Source organism: Cetorhinus maximus, chromosome 28, assembly GCF_964194155.1.
Source record: "Cetorhinus maximus chromosome 28, sCetMax3.hap1.1, whole genome shotgun sequence".
Lineage (NCBI taxonomy): Eukaryota > Metazoa > Chordata > Chondrichthyes > Lamniformes > Cetorhinidae > Cetorhinus > Cetorhinus maximus.
This window is the reverse complement of record NC_135906.1, coordinates 5,650,527-5,677,318: the sequence shown is the minus strand read 5'-3', so window position 1 is coordinate 5,677,318 and position 26,792 is coordinate 5,650,527. Positions and strand designations below refer to the sequence as shown.

At 51.6% G+C, this 26,792-nt stretch overlaps 1 non-coding gene and 4 pseudogenes across 1 annotated transcript; all 5 read left to right on the top strand.

Annotated features, from left to right (window-relative positions):
* The first annotated feature begins 6,388 nt into the window (after positions 1 to 6,388).
* Positions 6,389 to 6,563, top strand: LOC144669037 (U2 spliceosomal RNA; annotated as a pseudogene).
* Positions 6,564 to 9,921: 3,358 nt separating this feature from the next.
* On the top strand, positions 9,922 to 10,099 carry LOC144669241 (U2 spliceosomal RNA; annotated as a pseudogene).
* Positions 10,100 to 13,429: 3,330 nt separating this feature from the next.
* LOC144669121 (U2 spliceosomal RNA) lies at positions 13,430 to 13,601 on the top strand (annotated as a pseudogene).
* A 3,328-nt stretch (positions 13,602 to 16,929) lies between these two features.
* LOC144669034 (U2 spliceosomal RNA) lies at positions 16,930 to 17,110 on the top strand (annotated as a pseudogene).
* A 6,830-nt stretch (positions 17,111 to 23,940) lies between these two features.
* Positions 23,941 to 24,131, top strand: LOC144669232 (U2 spliceosomal RNA). Its single transcript, XR_013573647.1, has one exon. It is a non-coding gene; the product is annotated as a U2 spliceosomal RNA (small nuclear RNA).
* The last annotated feature ends 2,661 nt before the right edge of the window (positions 24,132 to 26,792 follow it).

Genomic DNA, 26,792 nt, shown 5'->3' with positions numbered 1-26,792 from the left:
TTCCAGACTCCTGCGCGATGGCGATCACTCGAACCATCTTCCGCTTTATCTGGAGGTCGAAAGTGGATCGTGTCCGCAGGGACGCGATGTACAAGCCTCTAGATAAAGGGGGGAAAAACATGCCCAACATCGCCCTCACACTGATGGCCACCTTTGTGTGTGGCTGCATCAAGCGGTGCGTAGACCCTCAGTACGCAAACATCAAGTGTCACTACGTGCTGAGGTTCTACCTGTCCCCGGTGTTGCGAAGGATGGGTCTGGCCACGCTGCCGCGGAACGCTCCAAGTAGTTGGACCGTGCCGTACCACCTGTCCCTGGTGGAAAAATTTATGCAGAGAAACACCTCTGACCACAAGTCCACCAGGCAGTGGTCGGCACGTAACGTCTTAGAGGCCCTGCGGGAAAAGGAGAGGGTGGATCCTGTGGGATGGTTCCCCCAGCAGACTGTCAAAGCCATTTGGCAGAATGCCTCATCGCCAGAACTTTCCAACAAGCACCAAAACGTAGCTTGGCTGGTGGTGAGAAAGGCCCTCCCCGTCAGATCCTTCCTACACGCCAGGAGTCTCACCCCCTCGGCACGTTGCCCTCGAGGTGGCTGTGGTAGGGACGAGACCGTTGTTCACCTCCTTGTAGATTGTGCCTTTGCAAAGAAAGTCCGGAGAGAGATGCAGTGGTTTCTGTCGAGGTTCGTCCCGAGCAGTTCTGTGACACAGGACTCTGTGCTCTACGGGCTGTTCCCAGGGACACACACCGAGACAAACATCAATTGCAGCTGGAGGATCATCAACTCGGTGAAAGACGCTCTTTGGCCTGCCCGAAACTGGTTGGTCTTCCAGTGCAAAGAGTTGTCCCCGACCGAGTGTTGCAGACTGGCACATTCCAAAGTCCAGGACTACGTGCTGAGGGACGCACTAAAGCTTGGGGCAGCCGCCGCAAAGGCGCAATGGAGAAGGGTCGCTGTCTAAGACCTTTCTGCCACAGTGCAGCGAGAGACTGGGAACTGTTTAGAGCCCCTCGGGCTGTACAGCGCAAAATGTATGTCTGCAAATGATTGTAATATTCATTGATTGTATCGATGCACCTTGTGATCCATGTGTAAAAGTTGAATCTGATTGTACTTTTCTGATGGTGATTTTGAAATGGTTTGGAATGTTCTTCCAGATATTTTACGAATAAAGTAAATTTTTCCAAAAAAAGCCGTTCTCCCAGGACAAGGTCGTTAAGCGATGGTTATAACCAGCCGAGCCCCATATGATGCGGTACGTAACACCGTTCGGGTGACGGTGAAGGACAGCGAAGGAGGAGCACCCATGGATCGGGCCTTCATCATCAAGCGGATCCTGTTGAAGGCGTGTGGATTTGAAGCGGAGGAGATCTACTCCCTGCGAGACTTCCCCAGCGCTGGATATTTCGACGTGACTTTCAAGCGAGGGGCAGCTTGCGTCAAGTTCCTGAAGGTGTTCGAGGAGAAGAGAGACCAGCCGGAGATGAAGATCCTGACGGTGGAGCCGCTCTTTGCTCTGCCGTTGCAACGGGACCGTGTGGTGACGGTGCATCTCTACAACCCCCACGTCCCTGTCGCCGACGTGCTCACCTTCCTCGCCAGGTACGTCGACAAGGTTGGGAGCTGCACCGAGGTTAGAGACGCCTTCGGGATTTGGACATGCAAACGCCAGGTTAAGGTCACGGTCAAGACCGATGGTAAGGGAGCCATCTTCCAAGCCGTGGCTTCCTTGTCTACGCTGGGCAACCCAAACTTTGTCGCTCATGCGGCAAGTCTGGTCATGTGGCGGCCAACTGCAGCGCCGCCCTCTGCAAGAACTGCAAACAGGAAGGGCACCGGACAAAGGACTGCAAACAGACTAAGTACTGTAACCTGTGTGGCGAGGCAGGTCAACTCTACAGGACCTGCCCCAAACGCTGTCTCACTTATGCACGGGCAGCCAAAGCCAATGAGGGGGAAGCAGAAGAAATGCTTCGTGTCACTACTACCAAAGACACTTGCAACACTCCAAGCAACATGGCCCCCAGTGAGAACAACGGGACAAAGGAGGACACAGAGAGAGACAAGGTGGAGGAAAAGATTGAGGCAGCAGATAGCCAATCAACAGCACCACCCCCTGAACCTCCCAGTCCTCAGGAGAGCGAATCAATGGAGGAGGAGGCAGCAGCGGAAAATCAGTAGGGGGAGTGGCAGCTGGTGAAGAGAGCCAAAAGGAAGAAGGGGCTAAGAAGGGACCAAGCCACTTCCCAGACAAGAGGCAAGAGGCGTCTCCCATCCGACACGGATGAAAAGGGCAGCTGCTCTTCGGACGAAGATGTGCCGGGGCGGCACCTACAGAAGAAGCGCAAAAGCTCTAGGGATTTGGAAGACGAGACACCCGAGCTCCAGAACATTGGAGACAATGAGGAGACCAGCGCACCCCGACTTTGCCTACAACCCGAAGAGGCCAGCTCACCCCAGCCCCAGCAATCTGGGAGCAGTGAAGCGCTCAGCGCACCCCAGCTCCGGGAAGCCGGGAGCAGCGACGCCAAAGAGGGGGAGAGGATTGGAGAAGCTTCTCCAACAGAGGACATTTCAAATCCCGTCCTCTACACGAATCCCCAGATGCCACCTGAGCAGAACATCTCCAATGGGGAGGTTCAGGACAGTTTCCTCAGCCCATCCAAAGTGAGGCAATTTGTGAACACCATGGGTATGCAGGAGCAGACCAAAGTTCTGGGACTCTCGGAGACAACAGGTTTGGTAAGAGACTAAATGCTTTAAAATGGGTGTAAAGATTGTATCCATAAATGTGCGTAGCATTAAATCTACTACACGATGTGCTGCGACCTTGGACTACCTTGCCAAGGTCAAAGCTGACCTGTTGTTTCTGCAGGAGTGTGCGATACCGCACCTCAGCTCCTACAGGCAACGGTCACGATGGTGGTCCCACGGGCCATCGATCTGGTCGGGAGGAAACGACTCTCGTTCCTCCGGCCTGGGTATTCTGCTGCAGGGAGGCAACTTCGCCGTCTCCGAGGTTAAGGAGGTGGTGGGCGGGCGCCTCCTGGTAGCAGACGCAATGTACAAGAATGCTCCACTCCGGTTAATTAACATGTACCCCCCGGCACAAAAGGGCAAGCGGCTGGCGGTTTTTCAGCAGCTCCCATTGCTGCTGGCGACCTCCAGGCCGGTCATTCTGGGCGGTGACTTCAACTGCATCATCGATGCGGCTGGACGATCCGGCAGGGCCAACAGCACATTGGACGCTACGTCCAGATCCCTGATGGAAACAGTAAAGGATGCCAAGCTGCACGACATCTTCAGCAACCCTGCAGACGGAGCGCAGCGTAGATACACCTGGTCGCGGCCAGAGGGGTCCATCCGTTCCAGGATAGACTTCCTGTTTGTGTCCCGAGCACTCGCAGTCAGATCCACCAACGTTAAGCCAGTGTTCTTCTCTGACCACTGCCTCCTACTGGCTGAGTGCCACTTAGAGGAAGACCTGAGGGTGGGCAGTGGGGCATGGAAGCTACACGTGCAACTGCTGACCCCAGAGAACATTAAGGAACTCAAGAGGGATTACAAAGGTTGGAGAACCGTGAAACCCCTCTTTGAGTCCCTGACACACTGGTGGGAAGCGATCAAGGGAAACATCAAGAGGTTTTTCATCCTCAAAGACACCCAGAAAGCTAGAAAGGAACAGAGGGAAATGTCCCGACTCCAGAAAAAGATGCAGAATCTGCTCCGGCTGCAGTCGATGGGGGTCGATGTCAAGGAGGAGCTCCAAGAGGTGAAGGGCCAGCAAGCCTCGCTCTTTGCCTCGGAGGCCTCCAAGATCTTCTTCCGTTCCAGAGTCCGCTCCGTGGAGCAGGATGAGACGTGCTCACGTTTCTTCTTCCAAAAGGTACACAGAGAGAGCTCTGTGATCAGCAGCCTGAAGGAAGAAGACGGCTCAGTAAAGTCATCACGGTCGGACAATTTGTGGATCAGCAAATCCTTTTATGCCGGATTGTATGACGTGAAGCCCACGGACAGCACGGCCTCCCAGTCCTTCCTGTCCTCTACCACGGAGGTCTTAGACGACAGTACGCGGGAGAGCCTGGACAAACCGCTAACTCCTGATGAACTGACTAAGGCCCTCGAGTCCTTGGAGAAGAGTAAAACTCCCGGAAGCGACGGCTTGCCGGCGGAGTTGTATTCGGCTCTGTGGGACTTGATCGGCCCAGACCTGCTAGGAGTGTACGAGAGTATGCTCCTGGCCTGCAGTATGTCAGAATCCATGAGGAAAGGCATCATCACCCTCATCTACAAGCACAAGGGGGGAAGGGAGGAAATTAGAAATTGGCGACCCATTTCACTGTTGAATGTGGACTATAAGATTCTGTCCAAGGTCATCGCCAACCGGGTCAAATCCGCTGTGGAATTGGTGATTCACCCTGACCAGACCTGCTCTGTGCCAGGCAGGAAGATCTCTGACAGCCTGGCGCTGCTCAGGGATACGATTGCCTATGTACAGGACAGGGGTGTGGATACCTGCCTCATCAGCTTGGATCAGGAGAAGGCCTTTGACAGAATATCGCACACCTACATGGTGGATGTGCTCTCCAAAATGGGGTTTGGGGAGGGAATTCGAAATTGGATCCAACTGCTCTACACTAACATCAGTAGCGCAGTCTCAATCAACGGGTGGGAAACAGATAGCTTTCCGATTAAATCTGGAGTCAGGCAGGGCTGTCCTCTCTCGCCTGTTCTTTTCGTGTGTTGCATAGAACCCTTTGCCGAGTCCATCAGGAAGGATCCGGGCATAAGAGGAGTGACGATCCCAGGCAGTGGAGGCACTCAGGTAAAAGCCTCCCTGTACATGGACGACGTCGCCGTCTTCTGCTCGGATCCGCTGTCGGTGCGCAGACTGATGCACATCTGCGACCAGTTCGAACTGGCCTGGGGAGCCAAGGTAAATCGTGGGAAGAGCGAGGCCATGTTCTTTGGGAACTGGGCTGACCGATCCTTTGTCCCCTTCACTGTCAGGGCTGACGGCCTGAAGGTGCTGGGGATATGGTTCGGAGGGACCGGGGCATGCGTTAGAAACTGGAAGGAGCGAGTGGCTATGGTGAAAAGGAAACTGGGCATGTGGGATCGACGCTCCCTCTCCATTGCGGGTAAGAACCTGGTCATCAGGTGTGAGGTACTCTCGCTGTTGCTGTACGTGGCGCAGGTCTGGCCCATTCCAGACTCCTGCGCGACGGCGATAACTCGAGCCATCTTCCGCTTTATCTGGAGGTCGAAAATGGATCGTGTCCGCAGGGACGCGATGTACAAGCCTCTCGATAAAGGGGGAAAAAACGTGCCCAACATCGCCCTCATACTGATGGCCACCTTTGTGTGCGGCTGCATCAAGCGGTGCGTAGACCCTCAGTACGCAAACACCAAGTGTCACTACGTGCTGAGGTTCTACCTGTCCCCGGTGTTGCGAAGGATGGGTCTGGCCACGCTGCCGCGGAACGCTCCAAGTAGTTGGACCGTGCCGTACCACCTGTCCCTGGTGGAAAAATTGATGCAGAAAAACACCTTTGACCACAAGTCCATCAGGCAGTGGTCAGCACGTAACGTCCTAGAGGCCCTGAGGGATAAGGAGAGGGTGGACCCTGTGGGATGGTTCCCCGAGCAGACTGTCAAAGTCATTTGGCAGAATGCCTCATCGCCAGAACTTTCCAACAAGCACCAAGACGTAGCTTGGCTGGTGGTGAGAAAGGCCCTCCCCGTCAGATCCTTCCTACACGCCAGGAAGCTCACCCCCTCTGCACGTTGCCCTCGAGGTGGCTGTGGTGGGGAAGAGACCGTTGTCCACCTCCTTGTGGATTGTGCCTTTGCAAAGAAAGTCTGGAGAGAGATGCAGTGGTTGCTGTCGAGGTTCATCCCGAGCAGTTCAGTGACACAGGACTCTGTGCTCTACGGGCTGTTCCCAGGGACACACACCGAGACAAACATCGACTGCAGCTGGAGGATCATCAACTCGGTGAAAGAGGCGCTTTGGTCTGCCCGAAACTTGTTGGTCTTCCAGCACAAAGAGTTGTCCCCGACCGATTGTTGCGGACTGGCACAATCCAAAGTCCAGGACTACGTGCTGAGGGACGCACTAAAGCTTGGGGCAGCTGCCGCAAAGGCGCAATGGGGAAGGGTCGCTGTCTAAGACCTTTCTACCACAGCGCACCGAGAGACTGGGAACTGTTTAGAGCCCCTCGGGCTGTACAGATCAAAATGAAAGGCTGTAAATGATTGTAATATTGTTTGTACTGATGCACCTGGTGATACATTTTGTAAAAGTTTAACCTGGATTGTACCCTTGTAATGTTGTGTTTGAAATGGTTTTGAATGTGATTGAAGATAATTTATGAATAAAGTATATTTTTACAAAAAAAAAAAATCTGTTCTTATCAGTTTAATATCTGATACGTCCCTTATCTGGGGACCATATATTAAATTGATTTTTGGAGCAGGGAGATGGAATAGGGGCTTGCTCCGTCCACTCCACGCATCGACCCGGTATTGCAGTATCTCTGGGAACGGTGCACCCTCCCCTTTCCAGGGGATTTTCAATGCTAAAAATAGTTTTCTTACAAACATCTGCTTTCTTTACTTCTCAACATGTACATGTTCCAAAATCCAACTTTCTTTCTTTCTCTCTCTCTCTCTCTCTCTCTCTCTCTCTCTCACTCACTCACTCACCCGCAGCAGCTACACACAAAAAACACGCACTCTCACCCAACACTCGCCGGCAGGGCCGGCAGCAGATTGGACGCTACGTCCAGATCCCTGATGGAAACAGTTAAGGATGCCAAGCTGCACGACGTCTTCAGCAACCCTGCAGACGGAGCGCAGCGTAGATACACCTGGTCGCGGCCAGACGGGTCCATTCGTTCCAGGATAGACTTCCTGTTTGTGTCCCGTGCATTCACAGTCAGATCCACCGAGGTCAAGCCGGTGTTCTTCTCTGACCACTGCCTCCTACTGGCGGACTGCCACTTGGAGGAAGACCTGAGGGTGGGCAGGGGGGCATGGAAGCTAAATGTGCAACTGCTGACCCCAGAGAACATTGAGGAGCTCAAGAGGGATTACAAAGGTTGGAGAACCGTGAAACCCCTCTTTGAGTCCCTGACACACTGGTGGGAAGTGATCAAGGGAAGCATCAAGAGGTTCTTCATCCTCAAAGGCACCCAGAAAGCTAGAAAGGAACAGAGGGAAATGTCCCGACTCCAGAAAAAGATGCAGAATCTGCTGCGGCTGCAGTCGATGGGGGTCGATGTCAAGGAGGAGCTCCAAGAGGTGAAGGGCCAGCAAGCCTCGCACTTTGCCTCGGAGGCCTCCAAGATCATCTTCCGTTCCAGAGTCCGCTCCGTGGAGCAGGATGAGACGTGCTCACGTTTCTTCTTCCAAAAGGTACACAGAGAGCGCTCTGTGATCAGCAGCCTGAAGGAAGAAGACGGCTCAGTAAAGTCATCACGGTCCGACATTCTGAGGATCAGCAAATCCTTTTATGCCGGACTGTATGACGTGAAGCCCACGGACAGCACGGCCTCCCAGTCCTTCCTGTCCTCTATCACGGAGGTCTTAGACCACAGTACGCGGGAGAGCCTGGACAAACCGCTAACTCCTGACGAACTGACTAAGGCCCTCGAGTCCTTCGAGAAGAGTAAAACCCCCGGAAGCGACGGCTTGCCGACGGAGTTGTATTCGGCTCTGTGGGACTTGATCGGCCCAGACCTGCTAGAAGTGTACGAGAGTATGCTCCTGGCCGGTAGTATGTCAGAATCCATGAGGAAAGGCATCATCACCCTCATCTACAAGCACAAAGGGGAAAGGGACGAAATTAGAAATTGGCGACCCATTTCACTGTTGAATTATGGACTATAAGATTCTGTCCAAGGTCATCGCCAACCGGGTCAAATCCGCTGTGGAATTGGTGATTCACCCTGACCAGACCTGCTCTGTGCCAGGCAGGAAGATCTCTGACAGCCTGGCGCTGCTCAGGGATACGATTGCCTATGTACAGGACAGGGGTGTGGATACCTGCCTCATCAGTTGGATCAGGAGAAGGCCTTTGACAGAATATCGCACACCTACATGGGGGATGTGCTCTCCAAAATGGGGTTTGGGGAGGGAATTCGAAATTGGATCCAACTGCTCTATACTAACATCAGTAGCGCAGTCTCAATCAATGGATGGGAAACAGATAGCTTTCCGATTAAACCTGGAGTCAGGCAGGGCTGTCCTCTCTCGCCTGTCCTTTTCGTGTGTTGCATAGAACCCTTTGCCGAGTCCATCAGGAAGGATCCGGGCATAAGAGGAGTGACGATCCCAGGCAGTGGAGGCACTCAGGTAAAAGCCTCCCTGTACATGGACGACGTCGCCGTCTTCTGCTCGGATCCGCTGTCGGTGCGCAGACTGATGCACATCTGCGAACAGTTCGAACTGGCCTCGGGAGCCAAGGTAAATCGTGGGAAGAGCGAGGCCATGTTCTTTGGGAACTGGGCTGACCGATCCTTTGTCCCCTTCACTGTCAGGGCTGACGGCCTGAAGGTGCTGGGGATATGGTTCGGAGGGACCGGGGCATGCGTTAGAAACTGGAAGGAGCGAGTGGCTATGGTGAAGAGGAAACTGGGCATGTGGAAGCGACGCTCCCTCTCCATTGCGGGTAAGAACCTGGTCATCAGGTGTGAGGTACTCTCGCTGTTGCTGTACGTGGCGCAGGTCTGGCCCATTCCAGACTCCTGCGCGACGGCGATCACTCGAGCCATCTTCCGCTTTATCTGGAGGTCGAAAATGGATCGTGTCCGCAGGGACGCGATGTACAAGCCTCTAGATAAAGGGGGAAAAAACGTGCCCAACATCGCCCTCATACTGATGGCCACCTTTGTGTGCGGCTGCATCAAGCGGTGCGTAGACCCTCAGTACGCAAACACCAAGTGTCACTACGTGCTGAGGTTCTACCTGTCCCCGGTGTTGCGAAGGATGGGTCTGGCCACGCTGCCGCGGAACGCTCCAAGTAGTTGGACCGTGCCGTACCACCTGTCCCTGGTGGAAAAATTGATGCAGAAAAACACCTTTGACCACAAGTCCATCAGGCAGTGGTCAGCACGTAACGTCCTAGAGGCCCTGAGGGATAAGGAGAGGGTGGACCCTGTGGGATGGTTCCCCGAGCAGACTGTCAAAGTCATTTGGCAGAATGCCTCATCGCCAGAACTTTCCAACAAGCACCAAGACGTAGCTTGGCTGGTGGTGAGAAAGGCCCTCCCCGTCAGATCCTTCCTACACGCCAGGAAGCTCACCCCCTCTGCACGTTGCCCTCGAGGTGGCTGTGGTGGGGAAGAGACCGTTGTCCACCTCCTTGTGGATTGTGCCTTTGCAAAGAAAGTCTGGAGAGAGATGCAGTGGTTGCTGTCGAGGTTCATCCCGAGCAGTTCTGTGACACAGGACTCTGTGCTCTACGGGCTGTTCCCAGGGACACACACCGAGACAAACATCGACTGCAGCTGGAGGATCATCAACTCGGTGAAAGAGGCGCTTTGGTCTGCCCGAAACTTGTTGGTCTTCCAGCACAAAGAGTTGTCCCCGACCGATTGTTGCGGACTGGCACAATCCAAAGTCCAGGACTACGTGCTGAGGGACGCACTAAAGCTTGGGGCAGCTGCCGCAAAGGCGCAATGGGGAAGGGTCGCTGTCTAAGACCTTTCTACCACAGCGCACCGAGAGACTGGGAACTGTTTAGAGCCCCTCGGGCTGTACAGATCAAAATGAAAGGCTGTAAATGATTGTAATATTGTTTGTACTGATGCACCTGGTGATACATTTTGTAAAAGTTTAACCTGGATTGTACCCTTGTAATGTTGTTTTTGAAATGGTGTGGAATGTGATTGAAGATATTTTATGAATAAAGTATATTTTATCAAAAAAAAAAAAAAATCTGTTCTTATCAGTTTAATATCTGATACGTCCCTTATCTGGGGACCATATATTAAATTGATTTTTGGAGCAGGGAGTTGGAATAGGGGCTTGCTCCGTCCACTCCACGCATCGACCCGGTATTGCAGTATCTCTGGGAACGGTGCACCCTCCCCTTTCCAGGGGATTTTCAATGCTAAAAATAGTTTTCTTACAAACATCTGCTTTCTTTACTTCTCAACATGTACATGTTCCAAAATCCAACTTTCTTTCTCTCTCTCTCTCTCTCTCTCTCTCTCTCTCACTCACTCACCCGCAGCAGCTACACACAAAAAACACGCACTCTCACCCAACACTCGCCGGCAGGGCCGGCAGCAGATTCCTGATGGAAACAGTTAAGGATGCCAAGCTGCACGACGTCTTCAGCAACCCTGCAGACGGAGCGCAGCGTAGATACACCTGGTCGCGGCCAGACGGGTCCATTCGTTCCAGGATAGACTTCCTGTTTGTGTCCCGTGCATTCACAGTCAGATCCACCGAGGTCAAGCCGGTGTTCTTCTCTGACCACTGCCTCCTACTGGCGGACTGCCACTTGGAGGAAGACCTGAGGGTGGGCAGGGGGGCATGGAAGCTAAATGTGCAACTGCTGACCCCAGAGAACATTGAGGAGCTCAAGAGGGATTACAAAGGTTGGAGAACCGTGAAACCCCTCTTTGAGTCCCTGACACACTGGTGGGAAGCGATCAAGGGAAGCATCAAGAGGTTTTTCATCCTCAAAGGCACCCAGAAAGCTAGAAAGGAACAGAGGGAAATGTCCCGACTCCAGAAAAAGATGCAGAATCTGCTGCGGCTGCAGTCGATGGGGGTCGATGTCAAGGAGGAGCTCCAAGAGGTGAAGGGCCAGCAAGCCTCGCACTTTGCCTCGGAGGCCTCCAAGATCATCTTCCGTTCCAGAGTCCGCTCCGTGGAGCAGGATGAGACGTGCTCACGTTTCTTCTTCCAAAAGGTACACAGAGAGCGCTCTGTGATCAGCAGCCTGAAGGAAGAAGACGGCTCAGTAAAGTCATCACGGTCCGACATTCTGAGGATCAGCAAATCCTTTTATGCCGGACTGTATGACGTGAAGCCCACGGACAGCACGGCCTCCCAGTCCTTCCTGTCCTCTATCACGGAGGTCTTAGACCACAGTACGCGGGAGAGCCTGGACAAACCGCTAACTCCTGACGAACTGACTAAGGCCCTCGAGTCCTTCGAGAAGAGTAAAACCCCCGGAAGCGACGGCTTGCCGGCGGAGTTGTATTGGGCTCTGTGGGACTTGATCGGGCCAGACCTGCTAGGAGTGTACGAGAGTATGCTCCTGGCCGGTAGTATGTCAGAATCCATGAGGAAAGGCATCATCACCCTCATCTACAAGCACAAGGGGGAAAGGGAGGAAATTAGAAATTGGCGACCCATTTCACTGTTGAATGTGGACTATAAGATTCTGTCCAAGGTCATCGCCAACCGGGTCAAATCCGCTCTGGAATTGGTGATTCACCCTGACCAGACCTGCTCTGTGCCAGGCAGGAAGATCTCTGACAGCCTGGCGCTGCTCAGGGATACGATTGCCTATGTACAGGACAGGGGTGTGGATACCTGCCTCATCAGCTTGGATCAGGAGAAGGCCTTTGACAGAATATCGCACACCTACATGGGGGATGTGCTCTCCAAAATGGGCTTTGGGGAGGGAATTCGATATTGGATCCAACTGCTCTACATTAACATCAGTAGCGCAGTGTCAATCATTGGGTGGGAAACAGATAGCTTTCCGATTAAATCTGGAGTCAGGCAGGGCTGTCTTCTCTCGCCTGTCCTTTTCGTGTGTTGCATAGAACCCTTTGCCGAGTCCATCAGGAAGGATCCGGGCATAAGAGGAGTGACGATCCCAGGCAGTGGAGGCACTCAGGTAAATGCCTCCCTGTACATGGACGACGTCGCCGTCTTCTGCTCGGATCCGCTGTCGGTGCGCAGACTGATGCACATCTGCGACCAGTTCGAACTGGCCTCGGGAGCCCAGGTAAATCGTGGGAAGAGCGAGGCCATGTTCTTTGGGAACTGGGCTGACCGATCCTTTGTCCCCTTCACTGTCAGGGCTGACGGCCTGAGGGTGCTGGGGATATGGTTCGGAGGGACCGGGGCATGCGTTAGAAACTGGAAGGAGCGAGTGGCTATGGTGAAGAGGAAACTGGGCATGTGGGAGCGACGCTCCCTCTCCATTGCGGGTAAGAACCTGGTCATCAGGTGTGAGGTACTCTCGCTGTTGCTGTACGTGGCGCAGGTCTGGCCCATTCCAGACTCCTGCGCGACGGCGATCACTCGAGCCATCTTCCGCTTTATCTGGAGGTCGAAAATGGATCGTGTCCGCAGGGACGCGATGTACAAGCCTCTAGATAAAGGGGGAAAAAACGTGCCCAACATCGCCCTCATCCTGATGGCCACCTTTGTGTGCGGCTGCATCAAGCGGTGCGTAGACCCTCAGTACGCAAACACCAAGTGTCACTACGTGCTGAGGTTCTACCTGTCCCCGGTGTTGCGAAGGATGGGTCTGGCCACGCTGCCGTGGAACGCCCCAAGTAGTTGGACCGTGCCGTACCACCTGTCCCTGGTGGAAAAATTGATGCAGAAAAACACCTTTGACCACAAGTCCATCAGGCAGTGGTCAGCACGTAACGTCCTAGAGGCCCTGAGGGATAAGGAGAGGGTGGACCCTGTGGGATGGTTCCCCGAGCAGACTGTCAAAGTCATTTAGCAGAATGCCTCATCGCCAGAACTTTCCAACAAGCACCAAGACGTAGCTTGGCTGGTGGTGAGAAAGGCCCTCCCCGTCAGATCCTTCCTACACGCCAGGAAGCTCACCTCCTCTGCACGTTGCCCTCGAGGTGGCTGTGGTGGGGAAGAGACCGTTGTTCACCTCCTTGTGGATTGTGCCTTTGCAAAGAAAGTCTGGAGAGAGATGCAGTGGTTGCTGTCGAGGTTCATCCCGAGCAGCTCTGTGAGACAGGACTCTGTGCTCTACGGGCTGTTCCCAGGGACACACACCGAGACAAACATCAACTGCAGCTGGAGGATCATCAACTCAGTGAAAGAGGCGCTTTGGTCTGCCCGAAACTTGTTGGTCTTCCAGCACAAAGAGTTGTCCCCGACCGATTGTTGCGGACTGGCACAATCCAAAGTCCAGGACTACGTGCTGAGGGACGCACTAAAGCTTGGGGCAGCTGCCGCAAAGGCGCAATGGGGAAGGGTCGCTGTCTACGACCTTTCTACCACAGCGCACCGAGAGACTGGGAACTGTTTAGAGCCCCTCGGGCTGTACAGATCAAAATGAAAGGCTGTAAATGATTGTAATATTGTTTGTACTGATGCACCTGGTGATACATTTTGTAAAAGTTTAACCTGGATTGTACCCTTGTAATGTTGTGTTTGAAATGGTTTTGAATGTGATTGAAGATAATTTATGAATAAAGTATATTTTTACAAAAAAAAATCTGTTCTTATCAGTTTAATATCTGATACGTCCCTTATCTGGGGACCATATATTTAATTGATTTTTGGAGCAGGGAGATGGAATAGGGGCTTGCTCCGTCCACTCCACGCATCGACCCGGTATTGCAGTATCTCTGGGAACGGTGCACCCTCCCCTTTCCAGGGGATTTTCAATGCTAAAAATAGTTTTCTTACAAACATCTGCTTTCTTTACTTCTCAACATGTACATGTTCCAAAATCCAACTTTCTTTCTTTCTCTCTCTCTCTCTCTCTCTCTCTCACTCACTCACCCGCAGCAGCTACACACAAAAAACACGCACTCTCACCCAACACTCGCCGGCAGGGCCGGCAGCAGATCCCTGATGGAAACAGTTAAGGATGCCAAGCTGCACGACGTCTTCAGCAACCCTGCAGACGGAGCGCAGCGTAGATACACCTGGTCGCGGCCAGACGGGTCCATTCGTTCCAGGATAGACTTCCTGTTTGTGTCCCGTGCATTCACAGTCAGATCCACCGAGGTCAAGCCGGTGTTCTTCTCTGACCACTGCCTCCTACTGGCGGACTGCCACTTGGAGGAAGACCTGAGGGTGGGCAGGGGGGCATGGAAGCTAAATGTGCAACTGCTGACCCCAGAGAACATTGAGGAGCTCAAGAGGGATTACAAAGGTTGGAGAACTGTGAAACCCCTCTTTGAGTCCCTGACACACTGGTGGGAAGCGATCAAGGGAAGCATCAAGAGGTTTTTCATCCTCAAAGGCACCCAGAAAGCTAGAAAGGAACAGAGGGAAATGTCCCGACTCCAGAAAAAGATGCAGAATCTGCTGCGGCTGCAGTCGATGGGGGTCGATGTCAAGGAGGAGCTCCAAGAGGTGAAGGGCCAGCAAGCCTCGCACTTTGCCTCGGAGGCCTCCAAGATCATCTTCCGTTCCAGAGTCCGCTCCGTGGAGCAGGATGAGACGTGCTCACGTTTCTTCTTCCAAAAGGTACACAGAGAGCGCTCTGTGATCAGCAGCCTGAAGGAAGAAGACGGCTCAGTAAAGTCATCACGGTCCGACATTCTGAGGATCAGCAAATCCTTTTATGCCGGACTGTATGACGTGAAGCCCACGGACAGCACGGCCTCCCAGTCCTTCCTGTCCTCTATCACGGAGGTCTTAGACCACAGTACGCGGGAGAGCCTGGACAAACCGCTAACTCCTGACGAACTGACTAAGGCCCTCGAGTCCTTCGAGAAGAGTAAAACCCCCGGAAGCGACGGCTTGCCGGCGGAGTTGTATTGGGCTCTGTGGGACTTGATCGGGCCAGACCTGCTAGGAGTGTACGAGAGTATGCTCCTGGCCGGTAGTATGTCAGAATCCATGAGGAAAGGCATCATCACCCTCATCTACAAGCACAAGGGGGAAAGGGAGGAAATTAGAAATTGGCGACCCATTTCACTGTTGAATGTGGACTATAAGATTCTGTCCAAGGTCATCGCCAACCGGGTCAAATCCGCTCTGGAATTGGTGATTCACCCTGACCAGACCTGCTCTGTGCCAGGCAGGAAGATCTCTGACAGCCTGGTGCTGCTCAGGGATACGATTGCCTATGTACAGGACAGGGGTGTGGATACCTGCCTCATCAGCTTGGATCAGGAGAAGGCCTTTGACAGAATATCGCACACCTACATGGGGGATGTGCTCTCCAAAATGGGCTTTGGGGAGGGAATTCGAAATTGGATCCAACTGCTCTACACTAACATCAGTAGCGCAGTCTCAATCAATGGGTGGGAAACAGATAGCTTTCCGATTAAATCTGGAGTCAGGCAGGGCTGTCCTCTCTCGCCTGTCCTTTTCGTGTGTTGCATAGAACCCTTTGCCGAGTCCATCAGGAAGGATCCGGGCATAAGAGGAGTGACGATCCCAGGCAGTGGAGGCACTCAGGTAAAAGCCTCCCTGTACATGGACGACGTCGCCGTCTTCTGCTCGGATCCGCTGTCGGTGCGCAGACTGATGCACATCTGCGACCAGTTCGAACTGGCCTCGGGAGCCAAGGTAAATCGTGGGAAGAGCGAGGCCATGTTCTTTGGGAACTGGGCTGACCGATCCTTTGTCCCCTTCACTGTCAGGGCTGACGGCCTGAAGGTGCTGGGGATATGGTTCGGAGGGACCGGGGCATGCGTTAGAAACTGGAAGGAGCGAGTGGCTATGGTGAAGAGGAAACTGGGCATGTGGGATCGACGCTCCCTCTCCATTGCGGGTAAGAACCTGGTCATCAGGTGTGAGGTACTCTCGCTGTTGCTGTACGTGGCGCAGGTCTGGCCCATTCCAGACTCCTGCGCGACGGCGATAACTCGAGCCATCTTCCGCTTTATCTGGAGGTCGAAAATGGATCGGGTCCGCAGGGACGCGATGTACAAGCCTCTAGATAAAGGGGGAAAAAACGTGCCCAACATCGCCCTCATACTGATGGCCACCTTTGTGTGCGGCTGCATCAAGCGGTGCGTAGACCCTCAGTACGCAAACACCAAGTGTCACTACGTGCTGAGGTTCTACCTGTCCCCGGTGTTGCGAAGGATGGGTCTGGCCACGCTGCCGCGGAACGCTCCAAGTAGTTGGACCGTGCCGTACCACCTGTCCCTGGTGGAAAAATTGATGCAGAAAAACACCTTTGACCACAAGTCCATCAGGCAGTGGTCAGCACGTAACGTCCTAGAGGCCCTGAGGGATAAGGAGAGGGTGGACCCTGTGGGATGGTTCCCCGAGCAGACTGTCAAAGTCATTTGGCAGAATGCCTCATCGCCAGAACTTTCCAACAAGCACCAAGATGTAGCTTGGCTGGTGGTGAGAAAGGCCCTCCCCGTCAGATCCTTCCTACACGCCAGGAAGCTCACCCCCTCTGCACGTTGCCCTCGAGGTGGCTGTGGTGGGGAAGAGACCGTTGTCCACCTCCTTGTGGATTGTGCCTTTGCAAAGAAAGTCTGGAGAGAGATGCAGTGGTTGCTGTCGAGGTTCATCCCGAGCAGTTCTGTGACACAGGACTCTGTGCTCTACGGGCTGTTCCCAGGGACACACACCGAGACAAACATCGACTGCAGCTGGAGGATCATCAACTCGGTGAACGAGGCGCTTTGGTCTGCCCGAAACTTGTTGGTCTTCCAGCACAAAGAGTTGTCCCCGACCGATTGTTGCGGACTGGCACAATCCAAAGTCCAGGACTACGTGCTGAGGGACGCACTAAAGCTTGGGGCAGCTGCCGCAAAGGCGCAATGGGGAAGGGTCGCTGTCTAAGACCTTTCTACCACAGCGCACCGAGAGACTGGGAACTGTTTAGAGCCCCTCGGGCTGTACAGATCAAAATGAAAGGCTGTAAATGATTGTAATATTGTTTGTACTGATGCACCTGGTGATACATTTTGTAAAAGTTTAACCTGGATTGTACCCTTGTAATGTTGTTTTTGAAATGGTTTGGAATGTGATTGAAGATATTTTATGAATAAAGTATATTTTTACAAAAAAAAAAAAAAAAAATCTGTTCTTATCAGTTTAATATCTGATACGTCCCTTATCTGGGGACCATATATTAAATTGATTTTTGGAGCAGGGAGATGGAATAGGGGCTTGCTCCGTCCACTCCACGCATCGACCCGGTATTGCAGTATCTCTGGGAACGGTGCACCCTCCCCTTTCCAGGGGATTTTCAATGCTAAAAATAGTTTTCTTACAAACATCTGCTTTCTTTACTTCTCAACATGTACATGTTCCAAAATCCAACTTTCTTTCTTTCTCTCTCTCTCTCTCTCTCTCTCTCTCACTCACTCACCCGCAGCAGCTACACACAAAAAACACGCACTCTCACCCAACACTCGCCGGCAGGGCCGGCAGCAGATTGGACGCTACGTCCAGATCCCTGATGGAAACAGTTAAGGATGCCAAGCTGCACGACGTCTTCAGCAACCCTGCAGACCGAGCGCAGCGTAGATACACCTGGTCGCGGCCAGACGGGTCCATTCGTTCCAGGATAGACTTCCTGTTTGTGTCCCGTGCATTCACAGTCAGATCCACCGAGGTCAAGCCGGTGTTCTTCTCTGACCACTGCCTCCTACTGGCGGACTGCCACTTGGAGAAGGACCTGAGGGTGGGCAGGGGGGCATGGAAGCTAAATGTGCAACTGCTGACCCCAGAGAACATTGAGGAGCTCAAGAGGGATTACAAAGGTTGGAGAACCGTGAAACCCCTCTTTGAGTCCCTGACACACTGGTGGGAAGCGATCAAGGGAAACATCAAGAGGTTTTTCATCCTCAAAGGCACCCAGAAAGCTAGAAAGGAACCGAGGGAAATGTCCCGACTCCAGAAAAAGATGCAGAATCTGCTGCGGCTGCAGTCGATGGGGGTCGATGTCAAGGAGGAGCTCCAAGAGGTGAAGGGCCAGCAAGCCTCGCACTTTGCCTCGGAGGCCTCCAAGATCATCTTCCGTTCCAGAGTCCGCTCCGTGGAGCAGGATGAGACGTGCTCACGTTTCTTCTTCCAAAAGGTACACAGAGAGCGCTCTGTGATCAGCAGCCTGAAGGAAGAAGACGGCTCAGTAAAGTCATCACGGTCCGACATTCTGAGGATCAGCAAATCCTTTTATGCCGGATTGTATGACGTGAAGCCCACGGACAGCACGGCCTCCCAGTCCTTCCTGTCCTCTATCACGGAGGTCTTAGACCACAGTACGCGGGAGAGCCTGGACAAACCGCTAACTCCTGATGAACTGACTAAGGCCCTCGAGTCCTTCGAGAAGAGTAAAACCCCCGGAAGCGACGGCTTGCCGACGGAGTTGTATTCGGCTCTGTGGGACTTGATCGGCCCAGACCTGCTAGGAGTGTACGAGAGTATGCTCCTGGCCGGTAGTATGTCAGAATCCATGAGGAAAGGCATCATCACCCTCATCTACAAGCACAAGGGGGAAAGGGAGGAAATTAGAAATTGGCGACCCATTTCACTGTTGAATGTGGACTATAAGATTCTGTCCAAGGTCATCGCCAACCGGGTCAAATCCGCTCTGGAATTGGTGATTCACCCTGACCAGACCTGCTCTGTGCCAGGCAGGAAGATCTCTGACAGCCTGGCGCTGCTCAGGGATACGATTGCCTATGTACAGGACAGGGGGGTGGATACCTGCCTCATCAGCTTGGATCAGGAGAAGGCCTTTGACAGAATATCGCACACCTACATGGTAGATGTGCGCTCCAAAATGGGGTTTGGGGAGGGAATTCGAAATTGGATCCAACTGCTCTACACTAACATCAGTAGCGCAGTCTCAATCAACGGGTGGGAAACAGATAGCTTTCCGATTAAATCTGGAGTCAGGCAGGGCTGTCCTCTCTCGCCTGTTCTTTTCGTGTGTTGCATAGAACCCTTTGCCGAGTCCATCAGGAAGGATCCGGGCATAAGAGGAGTGACGATCCCAGGCAGTGGAGGCATTCAGGTAAAAGCCTCCCTGTACATGGACGACGTCGCCGTCTTCTGCTCGGATCCGCTGTCGGTGCGCAGACTGATCCACATCTGCGACAAGATAGGATATAAAGCAGTGTAAAGTAAGTTAATAACAAATTGAGAAAGTAAATATGGAACACAAAATATTTTAAAACGAGGGCACAGGTTAAAAACATGATCCTAATTTCTGTTGAACTGAATGAGGCGAGTCATTACAGTGCGTGACCGATTTGTTTAAGTGTGCGGGCCCATTAAATTTTTTGCACAGCCGCGCAAATTTAAAGGGGCTTATGTGGCGGTGTGTCTGTGAGGAAACGTTGACTGTGACCTCTCCTCATATCTTGTATCCCACTGTGAAACCATCCTCAGCTCCCAAATTGCACTCAGACAATGTGCTACATTTGCATATTGTGCAGGAGTCGGGGGAGGGGTCATGGGGCTGCCCCTTGTCTCTGTACTTGAAATGGCAGCCAGGCAGCAACTGTTGTGCTTACTCAAAGCCAACCTGAAGAAAAGGCAAGACATGTTGGGTGCTGAGAGGGAGAAGCATTGCCACTTTAGGTTCTACTTGGATTTTACTGAGGTAAAAGGTGATTGAAAAAGTCAAGCATTTCTCCCCTAGCAGTTACCACTGAGGACAAATAATAGCGAGCGCTGATCTGTCACTGAGCACTGAGGCCGGCCAAGGGGAGGCATCTGAAAGCTGCAGAGAAAGCAAGAAGCCAGGATGGACGACTGAGAATACAGAAAAATACTGGCTGAGGTAGACAGCAAAAACTGTGACACAAGCTCAGGTAAGCGTGGTGTTTTGCAGTTCAAGTGCATCACTTTGTGACAGTATAGATATTTTTCACTTTCCTAGGATAAGGCTGTTCCCTTTCTAGAAGTTAGAAGCAGCCGTGCAGATGTATTTTCTGCGCTCCTTTGCTTGCCTGCTGAATAGGACTGATTGGAGGTGAAAAGGTGATTAAAAGAGAGCCGACATCATTGCAGGCTGGCAGATACTGTGCTGTGCTGTGCTGTGCTGTGCACGCAGGTGGTTTTGTTGTTTGGCTTGTATGTGACTTCTGGTTGAAGCTGAAAGATTTCTAAAATTTTGAAGGAAATAATCTTTGAGAAGGGGAGAAACATTTTCAACATTTTAACAGGATCTAAGGCTGTTCACTGTGTCGTACCTGTACTTATCCTTGCTGCCACCTGTCTTCTCACTGCTGATCATCATCTTGTGTTATTATAATGATATAATGCATTGGACCTATTTACTGTGACTTCATAACATGACACATTTCCCTTCTGGTGATGTCATGCTGACATCCCGTAAAGGAAATAGACCAACAGTCAGCCCAAAAGAAGGCCCAATGCCAAGCAAAGGAAGCCCATAACGAGGATGCTAGACAGCTCGTACAAAAGAAAGCAGGGCATCAGGAAACAACTCAACAGCAGCTGACGTAGTACTCTCCAGGTTCAGTGCAGGAGAAGTACTGGAATCAGTAAAAACTAATGCCCCTACATGTACGAACATACAACTTAGGAGCAGGAGTAGGCCACTGGGCCCCAAGAGCCTGCTCCACTATTCAGAAGATCATGGCTGATCTGATTGCAACCTCAACCCCACATTCCTGCCTACCACCGATAACCTTCCACCCCGCCTTGTTAATCTATCCAGCTCTGTCTTGAAAATATTCAAAGACCCTGTTTCCACCACCTTTTGAGGAAGAGAGTTCCAAAGACTCACTACGCTCTGAGAGAAACGCTCCTGACTTTGCCTTCCCTGTAGATGTGGAAGGAGTTTAGCTGCATGCCAGGTCAGCCGGCAAGCTCCACAGACTGATCGGCGCAGGCTTGGAGGGCCGAAATACATGTTCCTGTGCTGTACGTTTTTTTTGTTCTTTGTTCTTTGACTGCCCAAACTGAAAGCAAAGACAAAAATACAGCAGGCCTCGATCGAAGAACTCCTCTGCGCTGTGAGCTAGTTGCTCACACGGAAACTCAGCTACAAAGACTCGTGGATTGTCTCTCATGCCTGTCACGTGTTCTCCCTTGTGACTGACCGTTTCTCGAAATTTCCCATTACCTGCCAGTTACACGACATATCTAGCGCAACCATTGCAGGAAGGAACATTGCAGACATTTCAAAATGGTCATAACAGACAGTCAGACAGTGCAATGGTATTTAAGTTGCCTACATAGATCATGTTTCACTCTGAGGTGCTTCAAGGCAAAAGTGATACATGTAGTATTCACTGGAAACATTCACCGTGTGTCTTACAGCCCGAGGAGCCTATGCAAATCCCAGCCCCTTGGTGCACTATGGCTGAAAGGTCGTAGACAGCCACCTTTCCCCATTGCGCCTCTGCCCCAAACTTTAGTGCGTCCCTCAGCACGTAGTCCTGGACCTTGGAATGTGCCAACTCTTTGCAATGGAAGACCAAGAAGTTTCAGGCAGCCAAAGAGCGTCTTTCACCGAGTTGATCCTCCGGCTGCAGTTGATGCTTGTCTCGGCGTGTGTCCCTGGGAACAGCCCGTAGAGCACAGTGTCCGGACCTGTGTCACGGAACTGCTCGGGATGAACCTCGACAAGAACCACGGCCACTCTCTTCAGACCTTTTCTGCAAAGGCAGATTCCACAAGGAGGTGGGCAACGGTCTCTTCCCCACCACAGCCACCTCGAGGGCAACGTGCAGAGGGGGTGAGGCTCCTGGCGTGTAGGAAGGACCTGACGGCAAGGTCCTTTCTCACCACCAGCCAAGCTACGTCTTTGTGCTTGTTGGAAGGTTCTGGTGATGAGGCATTCTGCCAAATGACCCTGACAGTCTGTTCGGCGAACCATCCGACGGGATCCACCATCTCCTTTTCCCGCAGGGCCTCTAGGGTGATACGTGCTAACCACTGCCTGATGGACTTGCGGTTCCTCTGCATAATTTTTCCACACGGGACAGGTGATATGGCACTTGGAGCTTTCCGTGGCAGCGTGACCAGACCCATCCTTCGCAACACCAGGGACAGGTAGAACCTCAGCACGTAGTGACGCTTGGTGTTTGGGTCTACACACAGCTTGATACAGCCATACACAAAGGTGGCCATCAGGATGAGGGTGATGTTGGGCATGTTTTCTCCCCCTTCATCCAGAGGTTTTTTACATCATGTCCCTGCAAACATGGTCCACTTTTGACCTCCAGACAAAGCGGAAGTTGGCTCGCGTGATCGCCACAGCGCAGGAGTGAGGAATGGGCCAGACCTGCGCCATGTACAACACTGAGAGTGCCTCACGCCTGATGAGCAGGTTCTTACCCGCAATGGAGAGGGAGCTTTGCTCCCACAAGCCCAGTTCTTTTCTCACCATGGCTACTCGCTCCTTCCAGTTTCTAACGCATTCCCTGGTCCCTCCGAACCATATCCCCAGCAGCTTCAGGCAGTCTGACCTGCTGGTGAAAGGGACAAAGCTTAGTTCAGTTCCCAAAGGGCACGGCCTCGCTCTTGCCACGGTTTACCCTTGGCACCCGAGGCCGGTTCGAAGTGGTCGCAGGTGTTGATCGGTCTGCGCACCGATGTGTGAAAAGTGGGGAGTTGACCGTACTACCGCATCACCACACTGCCCCAGGTCCAATAGCATGGCGGAATGTATATACTGTAAAGTGCTTACTTATGAAATGTCAGCAAAGTAAACAAGGCTTGTGACGGCCTGTCACAATGCTACACCTTAGAGCGACAGCGCTCAGTGCAACCACTCCTTCACCAGCAGAATTACAGTGCGAACAACCCTTCCCAGTCATCATTGGACAAAAGGTATGACTACAACACCCAACCGATGGAACATGAAATCCGGCAGAAATCAGCAGCATCTGTCCAGAACCATGATCAGATCAAGTACGAGCACCCATTGTGAAGAAACCGATGGCGAATCAGGGAAGTACCAGAACAAGAAACACCAAGTAACCCCATCGCAAGCAGAACGCGATCTAAGACACGATCCCAGCGCAAGACTCCTACAGACAACCAGAATTGTGAGAACGTACGGCAATCTCAAACCAACTTCACAGTATCAACGAACCACCATTCCGTCCCAGGGACTCATAAGGTGATCACTTTGTACAATTGTAGGTTCAAACACAGAAGAGCAATTTGTTGTAATGTAAATAGTTCTTATTATTTAAGGGTACAGCTTGGAGTTGTTGTGGTATACCTTTAAAGAGCGTATCTAAAATTGCTGTGCATCGCCAGGCAGGGTGTGACGTGTATATACTCATGTATAATTCTCGGGCCGATGATAGGAGCTGTCCTAGAGACCTAGATATTGTTGTATATATTTCATCTCTTCAAATCAAAGAATTGAGTTAGCGATCCTCTTTGTGTCGTCGGTGTGTTTGCGTAAGGTGGAAAACACAACATGGAGGACCCCCATTTAAAGTGAATGGCAAAAGAACTAAGGCGACATGAGGAGAAACCTTCTTGCGCAGCGAGTGGTTAGAATCTGCAATGCACTGCCTGAGAGTGTGCTGGGGGCACTTTCAAGAGTGGCTTTCAAAAGAGAATCGGATAATTATCTGAAGAGAAAATATTTGCAGGGCTATGGGGAAAAGGCAGGTGAGTGGCACTAGGGGAGTTGCTCTTGCAAAGAGCTAGCACAGACACGACAGGCCGAATGGCCTCCTTTTCTGCTCTAACCAATCTAGGACTCTATGTGTGCAGCTCTGCACACTTGCTTGCTGCATTGTCACTCACGCCCTGCAAGACACGCAACTGCTTTCAAAAGCTTCTTCCACAGCAGCCTCTGACACTGACGTCCATGTGGATAGGCACAACCCTCTCCCATCTGATTGGTGGAATACTGCCGATCTACATAACTCTGATGCAGTCTCACTGAAAGAGAGAGAACAAAGGCAACTTTTCCAATTAGAAATCCCGGGACAAATATGCCAACAGTGAAACCGTCAGTGCTTAGATATATATATACATAAGTCTTTGAACGCTGTCAGTCTGCTTTAAAGGAGGGAAGGCAGATGGCACTCGGGGAAGTCAAGGGCGGCGCCGGCATCGCTTCTCGGCCTTTTGGCTAAGATCAAGTGTAGTATCTGTTCTTATCAGTTTAATATCTGATACGTCCCTTATCTGGGGACCATATATTAAATTGATTTTTGGAGCAGGGAGATGGAATAGGGGCTTGCTCCGTCCACTCCACGCATCGACCCGGTATTGCAGTATCTCTGGGAACGGTGCACCCTCCCCTTTCCAGGGGATTTTCAATGCTAAAAATAGTTTTCTTACAAACATCTGCTTTCTTTACTTCTCAACATGTACATGTTCCAAAATCCAACTTTCTTTGGAAAAACTCAGCAAGTCTGGCAGCATCGGCGGAGAAGAAATCAGTCAACGTTTCGAGCCCTCATGGCCCTTCAGCAGAACTGAAGCATAGTTTCAACAAGGGAGAAATATAAATTGGTTTAAGGTGGGTGGGGGGGAAGAGACACATTGAGGGTGTGGTGTGAGCAGATAATCAAAAGATGTCAGAGACAAAAGGGTCAAAGAGGTGTTGAAGGTGGTGGTCTTTGTCTGAGAAAAGTGCTAATTAAGAATGCAAGACAGGATATTCAAAGTACAGCTCTAGTGGGGGTGGGGTGGAAAGACTAAAGGTCTTTAGTCTTTCCACCCCACCCCCACTAGAGCTGTACTTTGAATATCCTGTCTTGCATTCTTAATTAGCACTTTTCTCAGACAAAGACCACCACCTTCAACACCTCTTTGACCCTTTTGTCTCTGACATCTTTTGATTATCTGCTCACACTACACCCTCAATGTGTCTCTTCCCCCCCCCACCCACCTTAAACCAATTTATATTTCTCCCTTGTTGAAACTATGCTTCAGTTCTGCTGAAGGGCCATGAGGGCTCGAAACGTTGACTGGTTTCTTCTCCGCCGATGCTGCCAGACTTGCTGAGTTTTTCCAGGTAATTCTGTTTTTATTTTGTTTTGGATTTCCAGCATCCGCAGTAGCTTTTAGCTTTTTGTTTTTATCCAACTTTCTTTCTTTCTCTCTCTCTCTCTCTCTCTCTCTCACTCACTCACCCGCAGCAGCTACACACAAAAAACACGCACGCTCACCCAACACTCACAGACAGCACTCTCATCTCACAAACACTCTACCTCACTTATACAAAAACAGCTTTCACTTGCAAATACACCTCTCAAACACTCTCTCAGCTGCACCTTTCGCCTCACAACATTTTAAACCAGCTCTCTGCTGCCGCTGCCGCTGCTGCTGCTGACACAGCAACAATCAAAACTCACACCTCAAAGCTCACACACTTTACACAGCTACTCCGAAACCTCTACATCCACATTCACACAATCCTTACATTGCACAAGGAGCCCATTCCGCCCGTCGTGCCTGCACCAGCTCTCCCGGTGAACATTTCACCTCGTGCCTTTCTCCTGCCTTCTCCACGTAACCCGGCACATGCTTTCTTTTCAAATAATCATCTCATTCCCTCTTCAATTGAACCTGCCTCCGCCGCGCTATCAGGTGGTGCATTCCAGACCCTGACCGCTCGCTGCTCCTATCGCTTTTGCTTCTTTTGCCAGTTACTTTAAACCTGTGCCCTCTCCTTCTCGATCCTTGCCCCGGTGCAAACAGTTTCTCCCTATCTACTCTCTCCAGACCCCTCATGATTTTCAATACCTCTATCAAGTCTCCTCTCAGACTTCTTTTCCCCAAGGAATACAGTCCCAACTTCTCCAATCTTACTTCATAACTCAACTTCCTCGCCCCTGGAACCAAACTCGTAAACCTCTTCTGCACTCTCTCCAATGCCTCCACTACCTTCCTAAAATGCAAGTCAAAATGCAATCCGTCAGAGTCGGCATGGCTTTACGAAGAGTAAATCGTGTTTGACTAATTTGCTAGAGTTCTTTGAAGATGTGACAAGCAAAGTGGATAACGGGGATCCTGTAGATGTAGTATGTCTGGACTTCCAGAAGGCATTTGATAAGGTGCCGCACAAAAGATTAATACACAAGATAAGATCACACGCAGCTAAGGGTAATATATTAGCTTGGATAGAGGATTGGCTAACCAACAGAAAGCAGAGAGTCAAGATAAATGGGTCTTTTGTGGATGCCAAGCTGTAACTAGTGGGGTGCCACAGGGTTCGGTCCTCGGGCCCCAACTATTTACTTGGATTCAGGAGTAGAAGGTACTATAGCTAAATTTGCAGATGACACCAAAATAGGTGGGAAAGTAAGTTGCAATGAAGAAATAAGAAATTTACAAATGGATATGGACAGGTTAGGTGAATGGGCCAAAATTTGGCAGATGGAGTTTAACTAAGTTAAATAAGTTTAATAAGTGTGCGGTTATCCATTTTGGTCAGAAGAATAAAAAGGCGACTTATTATTCAAATGGAGAGAAACTTCAGAAATGCTTCAGCACAGAGGGATCTGGGTGTCCTCGCGCACGAATCGCTGAAAGCTAGTATGCAGGTACAGCAGGTAACAAGGAAGGCAAATGGAATCGCTTCTCGGCCTTTTGGCTAAGATCAAGTGTTGCAGGGGCGACACCATGGTCCTACCAAGGCAAGGTCGGGATGGAAGGGCTATAACCAATCGCAATCGAAATCCATACCGTGGGTTACCTATCACCGTCCGAGTCACGGTGAACCACAGCGACGAAGGAGGATCACCTATTGATCGGGGCTTCTTCACCAGGAGGATCCTGTTGAAGGCGTGCGGCTTCCAAGCTACGGAGATCTTCACCCTGCACGACTCCCGCAAAGGTGGTTATTTCGACGTGACGTTCAAGCAAGTGGCAGACTGCGTCCGGCTCCTGAGGGTGTTCGAGGAGAAGAGAGACCTGCCGGAGATGAAGATCCTGACGGCGGAGCCGCACTTTT